A 25,679-nucleotide genomic window follows, 5' to 3' on the forward strand; every position below is an offset into this window, starting at 1 on the left:
TGCTACTGGCCGGGTGTATCCAAACAGGATATTCAAACCAGGAGTACTCATCGCGGAAACTATGAAAATTATATTATAGTTTAAAAGCTGCTAGATGCGTCAGAGGAATGCATGTAACAAAGGGATCCGTTAATGTTAGGTGCGATAATGAGGAAACTTCAGAGCCTGGTTCTAAACATTCTCCTAAGGGAACTTCATGGGTTTTGTCCTTAGTTGTGATCATATTTATTCTTCTAGTACTACGAACAATATGGGCATAGCCCTGTTCGTCGGGCCATTTAGTATCGAGCACATTAAATCACAAATATTATAAAATCCAAAAATTTGTTGAAAATAAAGGACTCGTCAAATTAATAAGAACAGCGATGAAATACTAAACATGCGTTGTCTACTAAAACATGCTGACAAAAAATCAGTACTTTTACAGTACTTTTTCAGTACATTGCCAAGAAATTCAGTACCTCCTCAACAGAAAAATTCAGTACTTTTTCAGTACCTCCAATTAACGAAATTCGAAAAATGTAGAAACATTTGAATTTCTTGCTCAAATTGCAACAAAAATGACAGAAACATGAGTAAAAAACCGGACCTTCTTGAGGAATTTCCGTACTTTTTCAATACTTTGTGACCGGCCTTAAAAAATCCGTACTATTTCCGGACTTCCGGCTTGTAGACACCCTGACCCATCATCCTCAGAAGAGAGAACCAGCTTTGTGCGATCCGATTTGTTTGACAAAAATCCAGTCGTTTCCAAACAAATTAGGAAACGTCCGAATGTTTGAAAATGGATTATCCTTAAAAAAATTGGAAGTTCTCTACGGGAAACACCCAATGAAAGGGGCTATTCCTTCAGATATATTTCTCCGAAGGTGTCCGCTGTCCGCCTCGACCCGGAAACTTGGGAGGGTCCTTTTTTATTCGGGGGAGGGGGGGGGGCTCTTAATTTGTACAAATCCTTTTTCCCACCTTTGATCGAAAGTCAAGTTACCTAAGCGGTCTGACAACGGTTCTCGCTGCATCACTGACACATCACGTTCGCAAAATTCAATTAATCTCGATTGAATTTATTTTCTCGCCTTTCTCGGGTTCTTTTTGTTTCTTCCTCTCATCCTTCGTGGGATTCGCCACTGCTTTGGCTTCGGGTTCCCTCAGTTTCAATCTCGCGCACACACTATTCTGCCTGCGTAGTGTGAGAATCATGATACACAATGGACCCCCCAGACGTGACGCCACAATAGAGACTCTTCATCGACGCCAGTATCGATTATATCACAGTCGATAAAAACATTAACAATACCTTTTATTCCCATATTTCACTGAAAAAAAGGTTTGATTTTTTTCTCATCTGTTATTTACTTTATTCGCTGATTTATCGCAAAATTTTAAGGACACATACCTCGATTATTTGAGGCAATACCATAGTAGCGATGCGTGAATGATCGATTGTCGATATGTCCCCACTTGAAGCTGTGGTAAAGAATCGATTATTGAGGTGTTTGTAGCAAACACCCTGTTTGTCGATCCTTCTCCATAGGTTTAAAGGATAGATCAATCGATAAATCGCAAAGCACGCCACGCCATTGGACAATGCGTATTTTGGCATTATTTAAGTTTTAAGGGGGAACCATTGAACATGAGGATTTTGAATTTTCTGCTGATTTTCTTCACCCTCAAATAGAAAGGTCGTAGAAAATTTTGAATTGATAAGTACCCTCGTTTTTCATTAAAAAAAAGAACGGCAGCGTAGATTTGTGATTTCATACTCATCTACAACCCACTAACATCAAAAGTAGGACCAGTAAAACGTGGAAATAAGAGGGTCATGAGGGTTTTTTCATACGCTGATCTTTTAAAAACAGATTAATACTTACTAAAGTAGATTACACTCAGATTAAGACCTTCATGCAGCTTTCTGTCATTAAGCTCACCTGTAACAAATAAAGGAAATACAATTTTAGTTTTGAATGCGTGGAATCGATGCAGTTATTGTAGTGCATAAACAATACACCAATAAAAGTAGCGGGATCGAGTTCATTAAATAAGAGAAAACCACGAAAAATCATAGCAAACTACGTTTTTTGTCTAAACTGTGATTTGAAATAAGTTTACCATTTGAGATATCAACACGCAGCGGGACAACTGTTCAACTTTTGAGAGTCCCATTGAGTAGTTTATTAAGATTCCTTCCATAGAAACCCTAAGGTTATGCTGAAATATATTTTTTCGGTGTCAAATTGGACCCTATGGTAAACATGATGCTGAGCACATATTCAGCAATATAATAGTTATGCTCACCAATATGATAATGATGTTCAGCAAGATCATCATGATGTTCAGCGACATCAACACGATGTTCAGCAACATCAACATGACGTTCAAATGATCATCTGGGACACGAAAAAATCTTCAGTGATAATGTTGCCGACTGTGCTATGGTCCGTTCTCTTTAACTTAACCTATAACTCATGGGTAAGACGAAGCGAATTTTTTTGTAAAGAAACGGCAACATAAACTGCTGTATGCTTCATCACAATCGGCAGCAACTGTCGTGGTGATAGTTAAAGATCTTTTCATACCTTGGAGGTTCATCTGAACATCATGAGGATGTTATATTTTTACTATGAAAGCAGCTCAAGAGATTAGGTGATTCGGCCTAAAACTGAATTAAACCTCAGGAAAGAAAGAAACATGAATTTGAGCGTAAACGTGGCTGGGTTACCAGGGATCGAAAACTGAGCCGTGATGAAGTAATTTTCCTCCTCGACACGATACGTCATCACGGTGCAGAAAAGTATGAATAGTTTACGAAGTCGCTTGAATTTCTCTACTTATCAAGTCAACGTTGCCAAACAGGATATAAATTATTGAAAAAATAGAGGCTATACCGCGACAAGAATTCTCGTTGAATCAACGGGAAACCTCTTAAAAAACACAATACGTCTCTTTGAACGGTAATATGGGTAGTTAGAATACAGTTTAAAGCAACATTCAGAACTGTTGAACGTTCAGGATATATGTCTGAACTTTTTTTACTGTAAAGGTAAAATAAGAGCGGAAAGGAAAGATTAGAATCGAAACATGTGGTTCTGAGTTTAGCTATCAGTCTTTATTTTCTTCCGGTACAAGAAATGTATTTCAGTTACGTATATCTGCAGCAGTATTTAGGGCAGGACCGAGCGATTTATTTTCCACAAGTTGGCAGCAACCGATCGATCATGTCTCTGCGAAAAGTTGGAAAGCATCATCATTTGATGTCTTTATTACTCTCCTAACTAAATTCCACACGCGAGGTGTTCTATTTCCACGGTGAAAAAATTATCCGTAACTAGGTGCCGAGTGAGGACTTCGTGCTCGAGAGATAATAATTAAAATGAGGAGGAAGGGTCAAGTCATGCAACCTGATTTTTTCAGAGAGAGGTTTTTCGGAAGAAACACTTTAGTGACTCCAAGCGATTAAAACGGACACTTGCAATATGCATTTTTTTAAATCTTTCTCACTTCTATTTTCTGGCATTTAATATTTGCAATTTTTTTGCATTAATCTACACAGGGTAACGTGTCGTGACGCTTTTCAAGGATTTATCGCTCTACTTTTCAATTTTAACTTATAAATGACCGAAAATGTGCTGTCTGTTACGCTGACTTTTTACCGCGTAGCAGACAGCACATTTTCGGAATTTACATTAATTTTAATTTTTTAATTATTAAGAAATGGAGCAATGACTCATTAGAAAGCGTGATAATACAGAACCCTTTGAAGATTAATGCAAACAAATTTGAGTGACTATCATTACTACTAAAAATATGACCGAAAAATGTGTCGTCTGTTACGGTGACAAAACTATTCCAGTTATCGTAAAACCACCCATTGCCTTAATTTAAAATAAAGAAGGCGGTAAAATCGCCATTAAACTTCAAAAGTTCCGAAATAGATTGTAATCCGAGAAACGGGACCAGCAGAGTCATAGCCTCGGAGATACGCGTCTTTCAGGTTCTCACCATCAAAGGGCGGATAACCAAGCAGAAAGGGGTGAGAAACAGGATGGGGCGGAAAAGAGGCACCTGCCAAAGTTCCTAAGCTCTCCGATGAGGTCGGCTCATCGAACAGGGACGAGGGGATGAATCTTCCCCGGAAAGTAGCGACAAGGCTAGCGGGTCGACGGGGGGGGGGGGGGAGGGGCGGCAATTTCGGCGAAATAAGATACAAATCTATTAGAGAAAATCAAGACTCGCGGAGGGCGGTTTATGGCCCGGTTTAAGTGGCGGGTTTTTGTTACGATTTTCCGCGAGATAAGGGCCACGGAAAACTCGAGGTAGACGTGTCAAAGAGGACGGCTGATTCCCAGACGCCCTTGCCGAATTGAACCACGAAATGCCTGCATTTCAGTTTTCTTCCGGCTATTCGCGTAACGTTCCACTACTATGGGTTGAGTTTGACAAAAAGGAACAGGGTGTTTTTGGCAAACAAAAGATCTGCTCGTTAGTTGACCAAAAGAACTCCGTTAGCATCACTTCTCCATGGACGTGGATTTAGGCCCTTTCTCTTGGCTTTTTCGCATTAAAATTAAGAGAGAAACCTAGTTATTAAATGTAAATATGATGATTTTCGCAGCTAATTTGACTCTCATAAATTAACTAACAAAGCTCCTGTTCTACATGTAAACTCATAAAAAAATTACGACGAATTAGCTTATTGCCTTTTTGATTCAAGTAAGCCACGGTATTTGTTTTTTGGTGAGAGAAATCCTCAAATTTTTGAATAGAATGAATTATGAAGTGATGATCTCTGGGAGGATAGGGGGCAATGGCGATTGGGCGTCGCAGAGCGCGAGGCGGCGCTATAAAAGCGACTTTATGTATGTATGAATTATGAAGTGTGGTTCATGAGTTAAAGTTGGAGACATATTCAACCTATAAACCACATGCTGCGTTGATTATTATAACGAATAATTTCTTAATGTGTCTAATGGCCAATTCTAAATCAAAAGGTTTAGGGGCTAATATTCTAAAGGAGCATGAACTAATTGCGTCACAACTATTGCAACGGCTGATGTCTAAAAGTGTGTAACCCTAATGGTAAGTCCACTCATGCTTTATTTACTTTCCCCTTCATTTAAAAGAAAAATTACGGAAAAATAGTATTCCTTGATATTTTTAGTGATGTTTCCTCTCGATAAATAATATTCACAGAAAATTTCAAGAAAACACAGTCAATTTTACACTTCTAAAAAGAAAACATAATGGTAGATGTTCTATGGGTGCAGAAAAGATACGCACATTTCGACTTAATCCATCAATAGAGAATTTTCAGATGTCTGAAATTCGATAAATTTCGTGTTTAAGTGGAAACTATACTGCGTGAACTGAACACGAAGATACCCTCGGTTCATGAATTGAAGAATTATTGGAGAAGATATGACAAAATGATCTAATCTGCTAAAATACGAGTGATTAAATTGGAAATGCCGCCTGATGACGTCACTAGGCGGTGCATTTTCTCACTTTTAAGTCTATTTTTAAACTATTTCCCAGATCAGAAAAAAATTATAAAAATTACTGTGGAATCAGTTCCTCAAGCACTTTCGGATGAGGCAATAAAAAATGTGCATGCAAACTCCCATTGGTTCCTTCAATATCCTGGATGTCGAGAATACCGCTTCTTTTACACGAAAACTAATAGTCCACGACACTAGCGCCCTCTCAGACAACGCCGCTACGACTTCCCTCTAACGACTTTTCACGCCTCTATCTGGTGCCGCGATCGAAAAATTTGCACTTTTGTCGGGTTGGTCGCGACACAGGCAGAGCTGCCGTCTTTGCCCCCCGCTCCTCCCCGCAATCAGCACCCCATTCGTCTCCCCGCCCCCTTCCACCCTTCGAACCCCACCCCATCAAGCCTTCCTCCACTTTTTATAAACTAAAGTGCGCCCTCGGAGTGCGTCTTATCAGCTCGCCACGACTTGTGCCTTCCTGTCCCGCAACCCTGAATGCCGGTTAAATCTATTTCAAAGCACCGTACGTTCTCACCGCGGCTCCGGGCGGCTAAAATAAAATCGCGCAACTCCGGTGGGAAATCGTGTTTACTTGCGCGGTTCTTGTTGGGACTATTAAGCTCTCCTCGTGTTTTGCCGGCTTTTCGCGGGTCGCGTCGTCGCACCTCGTTATCTGTATTCAATGATCGTGTTCTCTCTATCTGCGCTCTTTCGTATTTGAGCTCGACGATTATGTATTTGCTACGTATTTGGTTCTAATGATCGATTTTTAATAACGTGTGGAAATAAAATCTACTGTCGCACCGGTAGCCTATAATGGTACACGTAGATGGAACAGCTCATAGAAACCGCTGCAGCGTAGCATTCTAGGGTGTCGCAAAAAAAAAAAAAAAAAAAAAAAAAAAAAAAAAAAAAAAAAAAAAAAAAGTGTAGCTCCCCACTGTTTTCCCATGCCATTAGGTCTTAATTGAAAAGTAGCAAAATTTTATCGTTCCCGAAAAAATTACATTGGTTTAAATGGATAAAGCAGGCTGATCCTGCGGAATACAGGTAGAAATGCGTTTTTAGCTGTGAAGTACACCTAATATAAAGAAAAACCCGGACCTTCTCTCTCAGATTGGAGTGAGAAAATCAAACTTTTTACCCACGGCGGGAGGGGAGGGGGCAGTTTTAGGCCGGTTTTTTGCGCGCTGCAAAATTGTCACTATCAATACACTCTTTTCGAATTTGAATCAGGTTTTTCGAAGTTGAGAAGCAAATATATCACACAGCTTGTTGAACATGGTGTACAATTACAGTAGTTGTTAAACTTCTGAGGAACCATTTTTGACCATTTACACTGTTGCGAAAATAACGTTGGAAGGTACAAAATCAAGTATACGTTGATTTCGTTCCAGATTCGAGTGATTTTGGCGACCGAGAACTTAGGTTGTGTGGGCCAGAAACATTGGTCTTCCAAAAGCACCGAAGATTTCCCTCGGCAAACTTCAAATCGAACGAGTGAACTTTCATAACCGGCAGATTTTCAAGTCTTATCATTGTTTGCAAAACTTTTTTTGGAATTGAGGGGGAAGGGCGCTTTCTCCTTCTTGCTCAGTTTCAACGTGAAATAAAGACAGGAATTGCGAGGGGGGGGGGGGGGCGAAAAAAGCAGAGGAAAGCGAGAAAAATGAGTCGACCCGATACCGCGCGAGAGTTTGCTGTGAACGTGCGAAGAATGCATACCCGAGAGCATTAGTGCCAGATTGCATTGTCAGGATAATTTTTCATTCCGAATTAACTTACGCCGAAAAAAACAGTATGCAAACAAAGGATTTTAGACGTCAAAATTATGTTCGATGCCTAAGTGCTGATTCAAGTATATAGCCGCACGACAATCCTCAAATTTCAATGGAGTAAACTTAATTATGACGGTCGCCAAATGAGTAGTTGAACATTAAAGATATCGTTTTGACAGCTAAAATCCCACGTCCAGATTGTATTTTTTCGGAGCGTGCATCGTAAAAAATGGAGGGTGCCCCTGGAGGAAAATGCCTTACTTGCCTTACACGCACCCTTACAGAACAAAATAAAATGCTACATTAGCAGTCTAAAAGATGTAGAAATTGTGTTTAGAGATCTCTTGAGGTAGGCTGCACTATGTCCTTATTGCAAATATATATTTTGCATTAACAGGACGTGAAATTAACCGAGTGGGTAGCCAGCATTGAAGGATCACTAGAAAAATTTTCCACAGCCCATTTAATTTCTGTTTTTCTTCGATACTCACAGTCTGAAGGGTTGGAAGAGATTCGAATACCACCGTTTTAACTCCTAGGAGCTCATTTAGTCTACACGCTCAATTGCAGGTGAATCTGTACCTCCTTTATGAGAGCAAGATCTTCTCTGATTGTTGTTGTACCGTTCGATCAATATCTCGTTTATATAAAATAATTCAAAATACCATAACAAATAATAAAAAAAGAGAAAACAGAAGGAGAAGAAAGAGGAAAATGAGGAGGAAGAGGTAAATAAGAATAAAAAAGAGAAGAATACGAGGTTGTTCAATTTTAGTTGCTCTAAAAAGTCTGAAGCTCATAGAAACGTTCAAGCCTGATTGCTTTATTTATACATACTTGATGGTTTGGTCAAAAACTAGAATACCACGAATGTCACTTTTAGGAGCTCAACGCTTAATTAAAGGGAAATCTATGATTCCCTGGCTAGATCAAAAAATCTAACAACCGCTCCGATGATTTTATTACCTCCTAATTTATTGCAACAATGAAACAAAACACTTTTGAAAAAAAGGGAGTAAAGTAAGAAGGAAAATAGGAAAAATAAAGAAGCATACAAGGTTATTCAATATTTTTTGCTCTCAGAAATAGGTAAATACAAACATTTCACCTAGTTTCCAATATTTAGATCAACTCAGATGTTGATTTGGACACATGCATACAAATATTTTAACTCTAAGGAGTTCGTTTTAGACACTCGATTGAAGGCAAATTTGTAACTGTTTTAGTAGAGCAAGTTTGCAGAACAGCAAGTAGACCGAGAACCGCAGGATAGGAATGGACAAGACTTGGAACCGTTTTGGCGGGAAAACTTTAAGCTGAGAGGTTAGACGGTGGCCGCAAGAATTTCTAGAACTGGAGCAAACTATGGTCAACCATTGCCCATCTGGAGTTTGTTACTCAATGGTACAGCCCAAGAATTCGGCAACATCGTGACTCGTTGCAACGTTTGAATTAAAAACGTGTAGTTCATCGAAAACGCTTCCAATTCAATTACCGACTGACACTGACGCGACTTTGCCACATTTGAGCGACCACTCGCCCGGGATCCACTCAGAAACCCATTTTTTTCGCGCTGTTTGGCAATTCAACGCCGGGCATGTCTCGTTCATTGACTCGTGTTTAATTATTGAGGAGTCTAAACCCGGCTCTGTGAACCCTAATCCTTGTCCGCACAATTCAATGCCGAGTGCCACACAGCTTCGGAATGCTAGGTGCACCGGCTATAGCTACTTGGACCAGAAGAAGGAGAGTGTAGATTACCATGGAAGTGCCTCAGGGCGATAGTTATTGATCGATCTACGAAGAGGGTCTTCAGCGAGGTTAAGGTGATACGTTCCGGGCTCCTAGTACGATTGAGTTGACGTGCAAAATTGCAACGAGATAGAGTAAGTGATCTCGGCTGATTCGGATTGTTTAGAGCGGAAAGAACAATAGCTCCTGTGCATATGAAAAGAATCCTCAAAGAAAAGAGGAAAAAAATTGCAAATTTTTGAGAAATAAAACATGATTTGACCACGGAAAAACAATTTGCACCCGATGTTGTATTACGACTTCATTGGTATCGAATAAAACGTTTTTTTTCCCCGCAGCCAAATCCTGTCTTCGTCGCTCAAAATTTCGCAAGTTTTCGTTTTGTTGAAAATGATTCTTTAATATAATGCAAACGCTATCTTCCTTTACGGGCAAACAAGTCGAAAATCCGCTAATTTGCTGGATTTACCCACTTGCCGCCCATGAGCCGCCTGTATTTTGCCGCCCCCTTCTCATTCGTTTTAAAACATCAATTAAAACCATCAACTGAACGTACCGGAGGGGAAGGAAGAGGTGCATAAGACGCGTTTACTCGTGTTGGAAACATTTTTTTTGCGAAAGCCCCGTCAACACTACTATAGCAAAAGTTCAAGGAACTTCGCGTGAAAGTTAAGTTCCGTGAACGTATCTCTGTGTGGACAAGGCCTTCCATTTATAAGAATGATAAAAAACATTTGAAAGAACAAACATAAATGTGGTTTAATAATTTTAACTTCTGCCGCCGCGCCATGCTGTCATCAGTACCAGCAAAAGTTCACGGAACTTTGCATGAAACTTAAGCTCCGTAAACCTATCTCTGTGTGGACAAGGCCTTTCATTTCTAAGTATTGAACGAAAAAATTATGAAAGAACAAACATAAATATGGTTTAATAATTTTAACTTCCGCCGCCGGCCGCACTGTGTGTTTGGCGCAATGCGTGAAGTATTCATGCAGTCTTGTAGGCGCCATGCGTTTCACGCCGACCACTGCTGACGACCTTGCGTTTGATGCAATGCGTGAAGTACTCATGCAGTATTGTAGGCGCTTTGCGTTTCACGCCGACCGCTGCTGACCGCATTGTGTTTGACGCAGTTTTTACACCTACATTCATAAAAATCGCAAAATTTACCGCCCCCTAAATTTGCCGCCATGGGCTGCGGCCTATGTGGCCACCCCATACTCCGGCCCTGGCGATGGTATAAAGCTGGCTTTGCTGACTTGATGCTTCGGTCAAACTCTTGAGATCAACTATTTTAACGCCCGTGTGGTCAAAATAGTGCAAACGAGTATTTAAAGGCGCAAATTCAACTACGAGTACCTAGTAGCATCTTCCATTTCGGGCTCGCTATCAAAGGAAAGTAACCGGATACAGACAAAGTTACTGTGAGACGATCTTTGCGGTGAATTTGAAGTACACGTTTCATACCTCCTGTCTGTTCCTTATTTATTTTTTTTTTAGTTTCATCATGGTTTTTAAATATTTGTCAAGTTTGAAGCCTCGCTGACTTAATGTACAGCAATTTTCCGAGCAAACTCGTCAAACTGAGCCATGTTTGACACACTAACTCTAGCTTGTTTGTCAAACACATACGATCCTCAAAGGTTCTTTCCCTCAATTGGACGTATTTATGCTAAAAGGAACTATATGCATAGGGTTTGCGTGCCACATAGTCTCTTTTAGCATAAAAACGTTCAATTCCAGGGTTCCCTCCGACCGAATCACTCCCACTTATTGCAGCACATGTCACGGCGAGACTCTGACAACACAAGTCAAATATACTGCGGTCGGGTTGCGTCGAGGAGGAGCGCGGAAGGGGGGGGGGTGAACGGGGGCGGAAAAAAGTTTTGCGAAAAGGGGATAAGCGGATTTAGCTTGATTTAGCCTTTCACACGGGGCCATTTATCTTTCTCGCTCATTAAAATGGGTTCCTTCGCTCATGATCCTCTCAAGATGTTTCCCGCCTCGCGAGTTGGTTCTTTTGTTCCCGGTGACTCGACTATTTTTACAACTTCGGGGAAGTTGAGCGCGCGGCGATTCATCTTCGGGGAGGTTCCCGGGCGAGCTGGATCCGTTCACCTGTCTTGTAGCGTCTTTAATTTTAAAGACTTTGATCGTAAGTCCGCGCTTAGCGTCTGCCGAGACACGGGATGGCTTGGAGCCTCAGAGCGATGTCGTTGCGATGCAAAGGAGGGTAGAGCAGATATTTTCTCAGGTTACAGTCTGGTTTACATTTTACACGGAGAAAGTCTCACAAAAATTGCTACAGTATGGTCAACAAGCACTTAGGTAGTATTTCAGTTATTACGGGTAATCTAGTCAAACCGGGTAATGTCGGCAATAATTGACATTACCCAGGCCGTTTTGGTTAGGTTAGGTTAGGTTAGGTTAGGTTAGGTCCAGCCGGTCCCGTCTGCGGCCCTCCCTGACGACTGAGGGGTGGGATGGCGGGTATTATAACCTAACCTAACCTAACCTAACCTAACCTAACCTAAGCTAACCAAAACGGCCTGGGTAATGTCAATTATTGCCGACATTATCCGGTTTGACTAGATTACCCGTAACATATATAAAATCACCATTGCAACGCACTCTGGCGTTCTGCGACACTCAGTATTTCAAACAGTCCCTTCATAAAGAGAGTTAAGACAATACGAATCCGTTTTTGATTGGCTCCCGTATTTTAGTCCTCCACAGTGTCACAAACGGTAATAAAGATTACACACGGAGAAAAAATCACGAGGTTGTTGGATGATATGGACATTTCCAATTGATTGTGGTTGTACCCGAATTAATTATGGTAGCACCCCAACTAGACGGAGAATCGGAATTAATCCGAGAATCAGCCGGTCAGAGAAGGTCATTGGAAGAACCAAGATGACGTCATCAGGAAATCCGTCATCATGGTTTCTCTGATAACATCATTCCCTAATGCTCGTGGTTTTCGTATGATGTCGTCCTGTCTTTTTGTCGCTGTCGTCGTTCTAATCGGTCGATGAATTAACCATTTATAAGACATCATTGGAAAGCCAAGATGACGTCGTACGGAAACATATAGATAATTTAATTGTTCGAGAAAATTTTGCAACATTGGAGGGAAGTTACATTCTCTCTTCTGGGGACCTCCGAAAGACGAGAAACACGATAAGAAAAATGCAACATCGCAAACCGGGACGAAAAGTCTCATGGTTTCACCATCGATATAATTCCGGGAAAGAAAACGAAAACGCCGTGTTTCGAGCGAGATCCAAGCGCCTACATTCCTCGTTTTTCCGGCACCGACCGGGAACATAAATCCAGGCAGATTCGTTTAGGAAGTCAGAAATATTTTACAACTCGCACTCATAACGTTCGGCGGGGTATGCACGGATCCGGCGAGGAAACCACGTGGGGCCGTGATCGGGGGGAGCGGGGGGCGGAAGGGGGGCGAATGCATGGTGGAGCCGCCGGAATGCTCATTTCTGAGAACAAATGTCAAAATTGCGTGATTCCGGCGATCAAGATTGCGGACGGAATTGCTCCGCTGTGTACATTGCATTCTTCGCCGTGCATCGTCCGGGTCTAATATCGCGGGCCCAGCAAGGAGCACGGGGCGCACTCATTGAAAACCACGTAACTGAAGTACAATTTTTATGGTGATGCGTGGTTAGTCAGGTATAAGGGTCGCTGTAAGGAGTGCCTTGCTGCCGTCCTAAGGAACACCACCGTATGAACACTCCGACGTTGCCGAGTTTCCTTCGAAAAAATGTGTATTATTAGTCGATATTGCCGTGCACTGGAAAAAAAAAAAAAACACATTGGATCAAGAGTCCAGACTCTTAAAAACACCGACAAAAAAATATACTCTTGATTCAATCGGATTTAAGCTTAAATCAAGAACCAAGCCTCTTAATTTGAGCGGATTTCATTTTGATTTAAGCTTAAATCCGATTGAATCAAGAGTATTTTTTCTTGTCACTGTTTTCAAGAGTCTGGACCCTAGATCCAATGGGTTTTTTTCCAGTGTGCTAAGGAAAAACACCGTATGAATAATCAAATGTTATTACCAAGTCTCTTGCGATTAATTGTTTATCTTTAGGCTAGCTCTGAATATTTTTTCTTGAAATTTTCAGATATTTTAGATAAAATTGCGAATAAAAATATTTGAACGATTGGAAGGAAAATATTCACAAGTTTCCCATGAAATCCGTAGTTCATCAAGGTAAATTTGACAACGTCTCAGGGTTCGTACGGCGTTTTTCTTTCGTACGGCAGAATGGATCTCATTTCAATTCTCATGTACTTAAGGTCCATTCATTTATGCGAATCAAAAGAAAAATCGGAAGAAAAATATCAATATGTTACACTGATTTTTCTTTTTCAGAGGAGATTTGGCGGCTTTAAAGGCTCATACGCCGTTCTTTCATAGCACGAAAGCATTCGAGTGGGGTGAAGACGTATAGAGGTGGCTTAGACATGGCTGTTGACCTAGTGGTGAAGTTATTTAAATTTCAAGCATATTTTTTCACCATTTGACCTTTCATAAATTACGTCAGACACTCCAGGTGTGATGGGATCTTGAGGTGGCTGATAAAGTGAAAGGTTAGATGGACATATGATTACACATAGACTGATGAATGATGGAATTACACATAAATTGATGAATGATGGAAAACACAAAAAGTTTGGACATTTGGTACATAAATCCTACTGTGATAAAATTTGTTTTAAGAGGTTTTTGATCGTCAATTATTTTGAAATATGAAAGTTTCAAAATTAAAAAGCCATCATCTAAAATTCGAATAAAAAGCTCATGACCTTGGAGTTAAGTCTTAGCCTTCCATCCATGCGCGACGTAAAAATTTGGAAAACAATTGTTTTCCAATTTGAAATTGAAAAGCAAATTGAAAAGCACGTAAAACGTATCCAAAAACCTTTATAAATAACTTTCATTCCGTTTCAGATGGTTGGAGTCAGAGCCATTGACATTAAAGGATAAGCTTAGAATTTTGAGGTCAATGTAAATGTATTAGGTGTAATAACAAGACGGTAATAACAAGACGGGTATCGCTGTTATTGATTCGCAGTTTCAGAGACAGATGGCTGTGTTGGTTTAAATGAAATCTAAGAGGCAACGCTGTTGCAACTGCTTAGTAAACAAGTTGAAATTTAATATTGTGCTCCGTGGATCTTTTGTCTTTTCCGTAAAAACAAATTGCCTTTGAAATTAAAATAAGACTATCCAAGGTCTGGAAGTGCTGTGTTGTCTATATTTTGCATTATTTCGTTCCTTCAACCGGGTCACCCACAAAAATTCCCGCTTGGTTCGATTTGAACGCTCGTCGTATGTACCTTCCACCGGAATTCTCATTCAAGAAACCGCATTTCTTGCTACGACAATCAGAACTCTTTTGAACAAAAAAATCTCAATTATTTGAAAGTTAAAAGTATTTGGTGAGCGTGGCTATTGATGAGAAAGTTTGCTTCGAAGTATATATGCAATGATTAGCTTTAAGATTCTCAATGAGTTTCAGGTAAGTTCCGCAATCTCCGTTTAGTTCCGACACACACAGTGGATCAAGTCAATGGGGGAGGTTGGACAAAAGATGGAAAGTTTACAAGCCTGTAACTCCGTTTATACAAAACATTGATGTTTGAAAAATGGCTCCATTGGTTTTCTTGTAAAATTTTCTTCTAGAGGCACCCCGAAAAATTTAAAATGTGACGAAATAAAAATCAAAATTTGCAGTTTTAGTCAAAAATATTATGCCCGACCTTTCTGATTGACTCGATTCACTGTGCGACACTTCAAAACGCTGAACATGTGCTATGTTTTACGCAAGAAAATCAGATACAGACTCTGGGTGTTCTCACTTACTGCCAACATGAAAGACTCCAAGCTTCTCTCACGAGAATGTTAATTTTCTCGAGAAAAGTTTGCGCTTACCCAAATTCATTACTTGGATGGCTATTGTCATTATCATCCTGTGTCCGACATCGCGGAGGCTCTCCAGCAATGACAACCGAATATTTGAGGATTTGGGCTCCAGATGGCAGCACTGAGCAACTGACAGAGAGTAATCAGTGAAGCGGCAAGTCCGGTGGTTGTCGTGGCTACTACCTCCCTTCCGCAGCCCGCGATGACCCCTCCTTGCGTCGCTGCCCCATGGGAACGTCCATTACACCGTGACCTTACATAGCTTTTATTGAATTTTCTTTTCGGCCGACCTTAGAGCAGGCCGTACCGGTCCAACTTATCATGAATCCATGATCCAAAAAAACATTGATGCCTTTGAATTAATACAACGCAAGAGCTTATGTCATTGAATTCTGAATTAATTTCAATTCACTAGGAATTCAAACCTCCTTCCTTATTAGCAAGGATAAGAAAACTAACAAAAAGAATATTGTGAATTATGTATTTTTATGAATAAACTTTCTTTCATACAAAAAAAAAAAAAAAAAAAAAAAACTTCTTCCTCTCAAAACTTTAGAATACATTTGACATAATTCGAGTTTCATTGCATTCTATACTCGGAATTTCATCCTCACGAAAGGAGTCTTAATATATTTTAATGTTATTATAACATCTCAAATATTCAGCAAAAATAATTGTAAGTCAGATTTCAAACATGTTTTTTTCATCAATGGTAGCTACTTAAAAAGTTGCACTGTCCCGGTCCTTCGCACATAGTGAAATTCAATTTTTGCAAGGGTGATTTAACATTTGTCACCAAAGACTCCTGACAAATATGATGATTTAAACTCAAAATGTTCCATTATTAAGCAAGAGAATTTGTATCTGGATGATGTTGTGAATCAAATTATCAATTAAGTCTCATCATTCATTCATAAAAGGGTCCAAAAACCTACTCTTCTACTGGGCATACCTAAATTTAAAAATGGCCCTACTGGGCATTACCCTAAATTTAAAAATTTGGCAATGAGGAAGGTCCAGTGCTCAGATATCAACAGCAAAAGTCATAATCCGGCCCAACTCCTGTATTTAGAGCATCGGAACTGTCATTTGCGTTGCACTTGAAGACTCTTAGCTTCATTTCAATACTACTTGACATGGATTTGCAACATTCGCTCCTTCGGATATTAACGGAGCACATACATTTTAAGCAAACTCGAATACTCGACAGTGCTGCACAGGACGAAGAAAATTCGCGTAACTCAATTTAATTCGCCTCCACCCGACAGGTATACTGCCGTGCTAAGTAAGAACGCCGTATGAACATTCGAGAGTTGCCAAATTTCCTTCGATAAAAAGTTCATTTTTGAGGAAAGTTATGACAATTTTGCTTTGAGCGTTTCAAGAGCTTCAGGCGATATTGCGAACAAAATTATCTGAAAAATTGAGTGAAAAATATTCATAAGTTTACCGGAAAATTCGCCTTTTATCAAAGGAAATTTGGCAACGCCTGAAGGTTCATACGGCGTTTTTCCTTGGCTCGGCAGTATATTTCATGCAGTCGTACCGATTCCTTTCGAATATTCTGCGACCTTTATCGGCACCGTTGTAGAAGAAACGCTGAGTTCCCGAAATCGAGACAGAGCAGCTGCCTCCGTGAAATTTAAAATTAAACACTGTAATCATCTCGTTTCATGCCGACGTAACTGAAAAATTTGGCTGGGACTCTCATTCGGCAACTTTCTGGCTCGTCAAGGTGAAGTGGCAGCACTCCAAAGACAGGCACGGAGGAGAGGGGCCCGTTGTTGAACCTTCCCTGTCCCCCTCTCTCCTCTCCTTCCCTCCCCTTTTATTGGACGTTTCGTGAGTTCCATTTTTCCCGGCCCAACCTATCAATATTTACATTTCTTCCCTGTAAGGAACGAGCCGGGCAGGTCATGGAATGTTGCAATGCCTGGCGTGGAATTCCCTGCATTCATTATGAATTCTATATTAAATATGAGGCTTGGGCTATCTGCTATCTTCGATATGAAAATTGGGTCAACATTAATTGAATCGGCTCGTGCGAAAACCGCTAATGTCCATTTTCTCTTATTTTGAGTAAACTGCAAAAAACTGTAGAAGCCTTTTAAATGCGGGATTAAAAAATGTTCAGAAGTTGATTATTACAAGAGTGGATTGTAGAAAAGGATCCCTAACAGTTTCCAGCTCCTCTTCAGTCTGGGATGGAGTAATTAAAAAAAAAGGACTCTGGACATTAGCGGTTTTCGCATGATTCGTAAAAATCGCCGAGTTTTGGAGCCGTTTGATACTTTCAAAATTCATTCTAAAGATATTAAAACGGTAGATTATCATTCAAATAATGTTGAGAAAACTAAAATTCTTGACAATTGCGGCACTTAAAGCAAGTTTCATCACGGGACTACCAGCAATGAACTGGACATTAGCGGTTTTCGCATGATTCGTGCATGGTCGGCTCTAAATCATCGAAAACGCATATTTTTCAGTATGCCTTTCGGGCATAAAAAGGTTATCCTTACGTATTTTGAGGCGCTGAATCCGAATATGACCTCCGTTTTTTTCCATCACCCTCCAATTTTACAGTTGGGATAACAGTCGGAAAAACACCGAAAATGCCCAAAAATGATCATTTTTCCGAGTAAAATCGGCTTTTCCGGAAAATTGGAGGGTGATGGAAAAAAACGGAGTTCATATTCGGATTCAGCGCCTTAAAATGCATAAAGATCACCTAATGTCGTCCAGGAGACATTTTTTTATTTCGGTTTGTTGTACAGTATAATGAGGCATATAACGAAAGATGGACATTAGCGGTTTTCGCATGATTCGGACCACGGCCCCCCCTGAAAAGGGCTTCAAACCTAAGGAACAAATATTTTCACTACATTAATGAGTGTGTCTGACCTCCGAGAGTATTTTAACCCAAAAATCTCAAAATTGAAAAAAATGGACATTAGCGGTTTTCGCACGAGCCGATTCAATTGGAGTAGCGTCTTTTCTTTTATCAAACCGATTGTAGACTGCATGTTATGGGAGGATTGTGACCATATGTTAGGATTATCTTTCACAAGTTTCAAATTTCCCGAATTTTCCGTAATTTTTCCATGATTTACACGGATATAACTTGAAGTTGTCAAGCAGATAAGACATTTCGAGTAAAATTCCCCTTATGTCATGCTTCGTGAGGCAAATCGCTATGTCGCGGGTCCGTTAATAAAATACGTATCACTTGACAGACTGTTTCCAGTGGTATGGCGTGCTTTGCGGTATAATCGATTGATCCGCTATTTAACTATTTAACCCATGGAAAAGGATCGATTAAAAGGGTGCTCGCAGCGAGCGCTTTAATAATCGATTCTTTGCCCTAGCTTCAAATGGGGAAGTATCGATAATCGATCATTCACGCCACGCCACTGACTGTTCCGTTATAGTTTTCTCTGCATACCGATGAATGTCGTCAAAGAAAGGTTTTCTCGTTTGATTCCCTGAGTTTCCCCTTAGGTTTCCGGGCCCCTTCAAATTTCTCGATTTTCCTTGGTTTCCAAGACTCGTATAAACTCTAACTAAGTTACTCATTTTTTTTTTCCCCAATTTGATTAAATACTCCAATCGCCCTATTTCCGCGCAACGACAATGTTTTAATACGATGAGTGGCATATTTTGTTATCGCAAGTGGAAAAAATTGAAGGCGCCCTGGCGTTTTCAGTGGCTAGGTCCGGATGCAACTATTCGTGTTCTTAGGATGTCCGTGTTGCATACACAAAAATTGCAGGCGCTCTGGTTTTCTAAGGCGCAGCAACGTACGACTGGTTACAGATTTGAAGGTTAACTACGTTGCATTTACAATCGTGTAAGCCTCGAATCGCGGATAAGTCGTGTAGCACCATAGCAGCGTTGCAAAATAGTGCAAATTGTGGACATTTTTATTGGTGCTCGTATTAATTTGCGGGATTGACATCCGTAATGCCTCTGTGGAAATGTTTTCGGTGGATGGCATTTTTTCCTCGGCACGGCAGTATTGAGCATATCGTCGTCCCTTTGACATGAGGGCGTAACTCGATCCCCACATGAGCCCTATTCTTTGTATAAATCTATGCTTTCCAGAGCATATCTGAAAGTCGAGACAGGCCCTAAGGTCAGGGAGCGACGATATTTGAGCAGCGGGCTGATTGTTGAAATTGATAGACAAAGCTATAGACAAAAAAGACGGAAAGGACATGAAGGGATCCTATTGGTGGAAGCGGGTGGTTGCAATGGATAAAGACGGATGGACAATAGACTAACCAACGGCAACCCACAAGAGACCCTATAGTTAGTCCATCATTTTCTCCCTTCATCAAACACACCAAACATATCGAACTCACCAAATACAAAAAACACATCAAACACATGGAACACACAAAACACATCAAGCAAATCAACTATACCAAACACATCAAACACACCAAACACATCAAACACATCAAACACATCAAACACATCAAACTCACCAAACACAAAAAACACAGCAAACACATCAAACATCCATTTCAACCATTAGGATCACTCCATACTCTCTATGTCTTCTTTGTCTATCGCTTTGTCTGTCACTTTATAAAATCAGCCCGCAGTTTAAACAGTTGAACTTAAATCTTTTTCTAAACTTTCAATTTATACGTAAGCAGTGACTGTTGAGTCCATTCCAATTTCGCAACACCGAAACCGAGTTGCGTGTTTTTCCGTTTCGTCGTCGAAAAGCTCACACCGGGCCGCGAAAAGCGGAAAACTACGACGGAAAAGTCAGGCAGAGAGAGAGGAGCAAGACGAGAGCGGGGGCGGGCGCAGGCGGGGCAATGAGCAGGATTTGTATTGAAAGCCGTAAACAAACAACTGGAAGTAATAAGTGGAAATTAATGGAGGTCATTTGTTCGGACTCGCCAGGACTCGCACTCGGCGATACGTCGCGACTTCGATACGTTCGGTGCATTACGCGCCTAATGCCCGCGATACATCGAAAACATCGATGGATAAAGGTCGAGCGCGACCAGTCAACCTGTTATTAATTCCTTGTTAGTTGATCGGGGCGCTTTTTCTGTTTCGGGCGCCGCGTATTTATCTTCGCCACTTTCGGGGTCGGCTCCGGAGGTCCCGTCTTTTTTCGCCGGTCCCTAAATCCGCTATTAATGGACACGTGCGGCTTTTAATGGACGAAATCCGGAGCGCCGCGATTAATAAAACGGACACAGATGTTCGACTGCGACTCCGGAGATCATGACTCAGGAGGAGAACATTTTGTGCAGGACCTGATTCAAAGGTGGAGACGAGGCTTTTTCATTGGTGCGTTTGATGAATAAAATTGACCATCGAACTCATGGTTTGATGGAACTGTTCTCTTGGTTCTGGAAACCGTATCTTAGGTTCGTGCAACCGAGTTTTTTTGTTATTACTGTTCGGTTTGAATGCTAGGTTACATGAACCGAGGATACGGTTCCCAGAACCGAGAGAACGGTTACATGAACCGAACTTTACGGCCGATATTGTACACGGAACATTCGGTTCATAAGACAGAAGTTTTTTTCCCAGTGAGGGGCCGTCAAAATTACGTAACATCCTGGGGGGAGGGGGGTCGAAGAGAGGGTTATGCCACTTCGTTTTTACGTGGTAAAGGATAGGGACCTACGTCACAAAAAAGCGCTACAAGGGAAGGAGGATGGGGGGGGGGAGTAAAAATGCCGAAAAAGTGCGTTACGTAATTTAGGGACGGTCCCTTATTAGAGGTAAGATAAGTAGAGCAGAAATGTACAGTATTGACTCTTTTATAATGTCCATAAAGGAATTTTCGGATGACATATTTTCAAGGTGTAAGACCTTCATACCTGGGATCACAAGATACCAATAACTAAAATAAAATCATTTTATGAAAAAAAAATGAGAACTCTTATACCTTGCGGTACCAACAGAAAGAGTGTATACCTAAATAAGTTTACGCCGAATCTACGGATCGAAAATTGATAATATTTTTCCAGGAAAAAAGTAGAGATGATTAATGGGATTTTGATGCGCGAGAGAATATTTTAGAGCGTGCATTTTTATTTACACGGAGAATGAATTTGCACACTCCTAACAGCTTCGCACGACGCAAAGGCCCGATTGCAATGCGATGCACCGATTGTTCTCGGAAAAGCTACTTCAAAGTTTCTCTCTGCGATTCTCTTCGGCACACGCTAAATTTGTAAGAACTTAATATTGATAAACCATTTTAATTTCGCTCCACGCTATTCCTCTTCCTTCATAACATACGTTGGTCGGGAAAGCAAACAATATTTCACGTTCCGTTTTTTTTCTTCTTTTTTCTATATTAATATCAAAGTTCCGATACGCTCTTGGCGAACCATTCCCGTCCGTGTACCAGGAAAAAAAACCGAACTTTCCCTATACCGAACGGGCCTCACCCCTCTCCCCTCGCGAATAAAATCCAGGTACGGACGCCTTTTTTTCAGTTTTTTATGAAAAAAGGTAATAACTGTATTTTAAAAAAGGGGGTTAAAACGCAATATCTGCCGAGCCGGAGTATTTACAGAGCCCCAACAAACGCACCCTTCGCGACGTCGCCGCGAAATCTCACCCCGAAACGACGAACTCCCGCGGGGAAATCGTGATTCCGCGGAAATTCGGCAACGTCGCGGGGAGTCGGCGGCGTAAAAATGTTTTACATTTATGATAATGTGTGTTTTGCATGAACAGGCGAAACTTTTAAAACGGCAAAGAAGAGTGCAACTTGGGTGTTTCGAGAGTCTTCAATGAGCCCAGAGGTGAGATGAAGATTCCCGTTCTGTGCAAAAACCGCACAACCCTGCACGGCATTCCGATTGCATTTGCGCGGTTTTCCGTTCGCACGGCAGAAGAAAGGGTGGCGAAGCCTCGCGCGGGAGGGGATGAAGTTGAAAATTGAAATCGCGGAGCCAGTTGGGAGAGTAAGGGGCACTTTTTCCTATGAGGGCTCTCTGCTTCAGACTTAAATTTTAACTTGTTCAAGTCTGCTTCAAAGATTACCTGCCCGTATCAACTTCGCCTCTTACATTCGCTCTCCAGCCTTTTAAGCCCGCGAAAAGGAAGCCAAGACCCCATACAAGTTCCTTGCACGGAGTGAAAAGGCACTGCGAATTTCGTTTGATACGGCAGTTGCATGTGCAAGTAAAGTAATTAAAATTCGACGCGCTGAGACTCTTCACCGACCGGCCAACGTTACGTTGACGAATTCATGTCGTCTGACCTCATTTAGGTTATAATATTCGTCGTCTCCCAAAAGAAGGAACGTAAATCCATTCCAAGGTTGCAAAATTTATTTAAACAACTCTATTTTTAGGGAAATAAGCCTGCATAGATTTCGTTGAAAATTTGTCTGATTTTTTCATGGGATCAGGAGAAAAATTTGTGGAATTTTCAGTTAGAAATTCCAAAATTTACCCTGATAAAAATGCAATTAGCGCCGGAAAGTTTGGCAACATTGAACTGTAGATACATTCTTTTGACAGAAACGACTAATAAAGGTGTTTCAACTCGGTTTTCCACATTTTTAAGGACCTAGTTCAGTGAGACGGAACACCTCCGTCATGCAAAAATTATGACGAAGTCAAAGAAAAGAGGACGTGAAATTGGGTTTTACTAGACCTTACCATACTGCACCGTCTGTAGAAGCAGTAGCGATGAACGAATTAAGGCTCCGAAACTCAAAAATTTTCCTTGTCATTTCTTTCAAACTTTCAGATGCTCTTGGTATCAAATGATAAAGAATCAATTTTTGGTAGCAGTAAAGTAACATCCTTTCCCCTAGCTACTGACAATTGAGTAAAGAGTAATTATGAACTTAATCAAGTTCTAATTTTTTCTATGGAATCTACAAAATGATATTCTGTTAGCAGTTTCTCAGCTCATGTAATTTTTTTTATCCCCCAAAGCTCTCAAAATTTCACTGATTCTGTACGCTTTTTGGGAAGTCTTCGTAAAACTATGCAAAAGTATCGGGTGATGAGTGAGTCAGAACTAATGCCGCATAATTGAAAGAGATACTCAGTGCAGCATTAGGAATTTTAAAATGGATGGGAAGGTGAAAATGAGTAGGTGGCAAATATCCGCGACATTCGGAGTCACGTAATTTATGAACGAACCAAACAATCCTAATCTAAAACATCGCATTCTTTTTTTTCTTTATTATTTTTTGTTTAAGATTTCATTCGAGAAACTCTTCTAAGTTTTTAGCAACTATCCTTATTAGAGGGCATGACTGTTTATAAAATGAGAAATGATGTTATTTTCGTAACAGCTGGCATTTTTCATTCAAGATCATTTTTATTATACCCAGAAGCACAGATTGTAATAATTACGTCAGAAAATTATTGCAAGTGAATTGGAGTGTTGTTTATGTTGTGTATTTACTGACTGAAGGGGTTGATCGATGTTCATTGCAATTAAAGTGAAATAATTTGCAATTATTTTTTGAATTGCAAATCGTTCACCGTCCTCACAGATAGAACTCATTTTATTTATGGTTCAAAATCGACATCTATTGACCAAATGGTGTCAAAATATTGCAATTCAATTTTAAAAATTCAATTCTGTTTCATTAAATTGCAAAATTAGTGAAATATATTTGTTCCTGGGGGCTACTGGGGTATGAGGTATTCAACCGACCACGTTCCAATTCCTGAGAAAGGTACAGCTAGAGATTTGCAAGGATACCGTCCATGATTTTTCAGCCACCAGCAGGACATAAACTCAAAAGACGACTTTCCTCAACAATGGTGTGAGGTGCTTTGCGATATATCGATTGCTTTAAACCTTTAGAAAAGGACCGATAAACAGGGTGTTCCCAACGAACATTTTAATAATCAATTCTTTACCACAGATTCAAATGGGGAAATATCGATAGTCAATTGTATACACACCTGCACTGGTCTGCAACTTCCGAAATTACGACCAAAGTTTTTTATTTCCGTAGATAAAGCGGTCCTTTGAGTTCGCGCAGCACGCGTGAGGGACGGACCGCTAGGTAGCCGTAAGGCCACCGCCCGCAATTCTGTCGTGCTAAGGAATAATACCGTATACGCATTCAGACGTTGCCATATCTCCTTCAATTAAAAGCGAATTTACTGGAAAAATTTTGAATATTTTTCCTCCAATCTTGCAGATAATTTTGTTCACAACTGAATTTAAAATATCTAAAAATTCCAAGGAAAAATATGCAAAACTCTCTTCAAAAATACATGTTTTATTCGGGAAAATTTGGCAACTCTCGAAGGTTCATACGGCGTTGTTTTTTAGCACGGCAGAATTAATCATAAACTCCAAGAAATAATTTCCAGCAATGAGAGGCACTTGAAAACTATTCTCATTTCCACGCTGTAAATTCCGGACCGTAGACTCCGCCTTGGGTTCGGTCAGCGAGTGGTACGTACCCCGCGAGAACAAAGACACTTGAAGGACAAATTAAATATTTATACAATATCGTCATTAAGAGGCCGGATAAATAGCCGGCGCGCGAAATTAATTGAGAGAGCCGCGAAGTGTTGTTGTCTGCGGTAATTAGATGAGAAAGGTCGCCGGATCCAATCTCGCGCTCTCTTTGCTCCTCAGCTGTTACTCCGCGCTCATCTTATTAGTCTGCCGGCAAAATTGCTGAGCTAACTCTGCTGAGATAGATAGTCGCCGCGTTTCGGTTCCGGCCGCGACGTTTTTGTTTTGCTGCATCGGTTCTCTGTTGCCACTCGGACCCCCGTCGAAAATAATTTCGATTGCTGGAAAAACTTAGAGGCATTGGGTACCACATGGGTTTCCTTATGAAATATAACACATAAAACAACTAATAACTCCAGAACGTTGGATAAAAATTTATCTTAGCAGCAGGTAATTGCAGTAGGTGATCAGTTTTATAATGCTTCTGATCGGGCACAAATGCATGATACTCGAGAACCGAGCGCAAGAGAGTCAGGTTGGGTTAAGTTAGGTCACGCAACTAAACACACTCTCCGGCAAAGCTGGAGGTATCACTCGAATTGAAGGCGCCCCAATCCTCAATTCCTACACACCAGTTCAATGACTTCTATCAGCAGAACTTCTTAGCCTCTTTATCTCTTTCAGTACACTACAGGCTGCCATGCGCCCATGCTGCAAAAAACCGCGTACGAATAATTTGGTGTTGCCGAATTTCTTCTGATCGCCGAAATTCAAAATCGTGGATTTTGAGAATTAAGTCACCGAAGCCTCGCTTGGTATGCACATATAAGAAGTTTTAATAGTACATAGCGTTATAAAAACTTATCAGGTTTAAAACTAGCCGAATATTCTGGAAATCGGTCAATGGGCCTGTTGCAAACTTTTGCTAGAGCAAAAATAAGAGTTGTTTCTTCTAGATAATGCCTCAAAAATCACGATGAGCGCATCGGCAAAGTCTGAAATGCACTCATAACTTCACAGTCTGCGTAAGAAATTTGCGGTTTTTTGAGCTTCCCGCTTCAAAAGCGATACTACGGCACAGGTGAACATTTTGTAAAAGGAGTCGTTCCATCGTCGGCAATACTCATCATGGCCGACGCCAATCCGCCAAAACACGTGTGATGGGACGAGATAATACCTGAACTGGATTAGACCAGATAACAATCGGCGTGTTTTAACGTTCATGTTTTCCACGCCCGAATTGATTGACCTTGAACTCTCCTCGAATTACGC

General features: G+C 40.7%; 1 protein-coding gene across 3 annotated transcripts in view; it reads right to left on the reverse strand.

Annotated features, from left to right (window-relative positions):
* Positions 1 to 25,679, reverse strand: part of LOC109029975 (discoidin domain-containing receptor 2) — a 259,641-nt gene that overhangs the window by 175,858 nt on the left and 58,104 nt on the right. The window lies entirely within an intron of this gene.

This window comes from Bemisia tabaci, chromosome 3, assembly GCF_918797505.1.
Source record: "Bemisia tabaci chromosome 3, PGI_BMITA_v3".
Taxonomy (NCBI): domain Eukaryota; kingdom Metazoa; phylum Arthropoda; class Insecta; order Hemiptera; family Aleyrodidae; genus Bemisia; species Bemisia tabaci.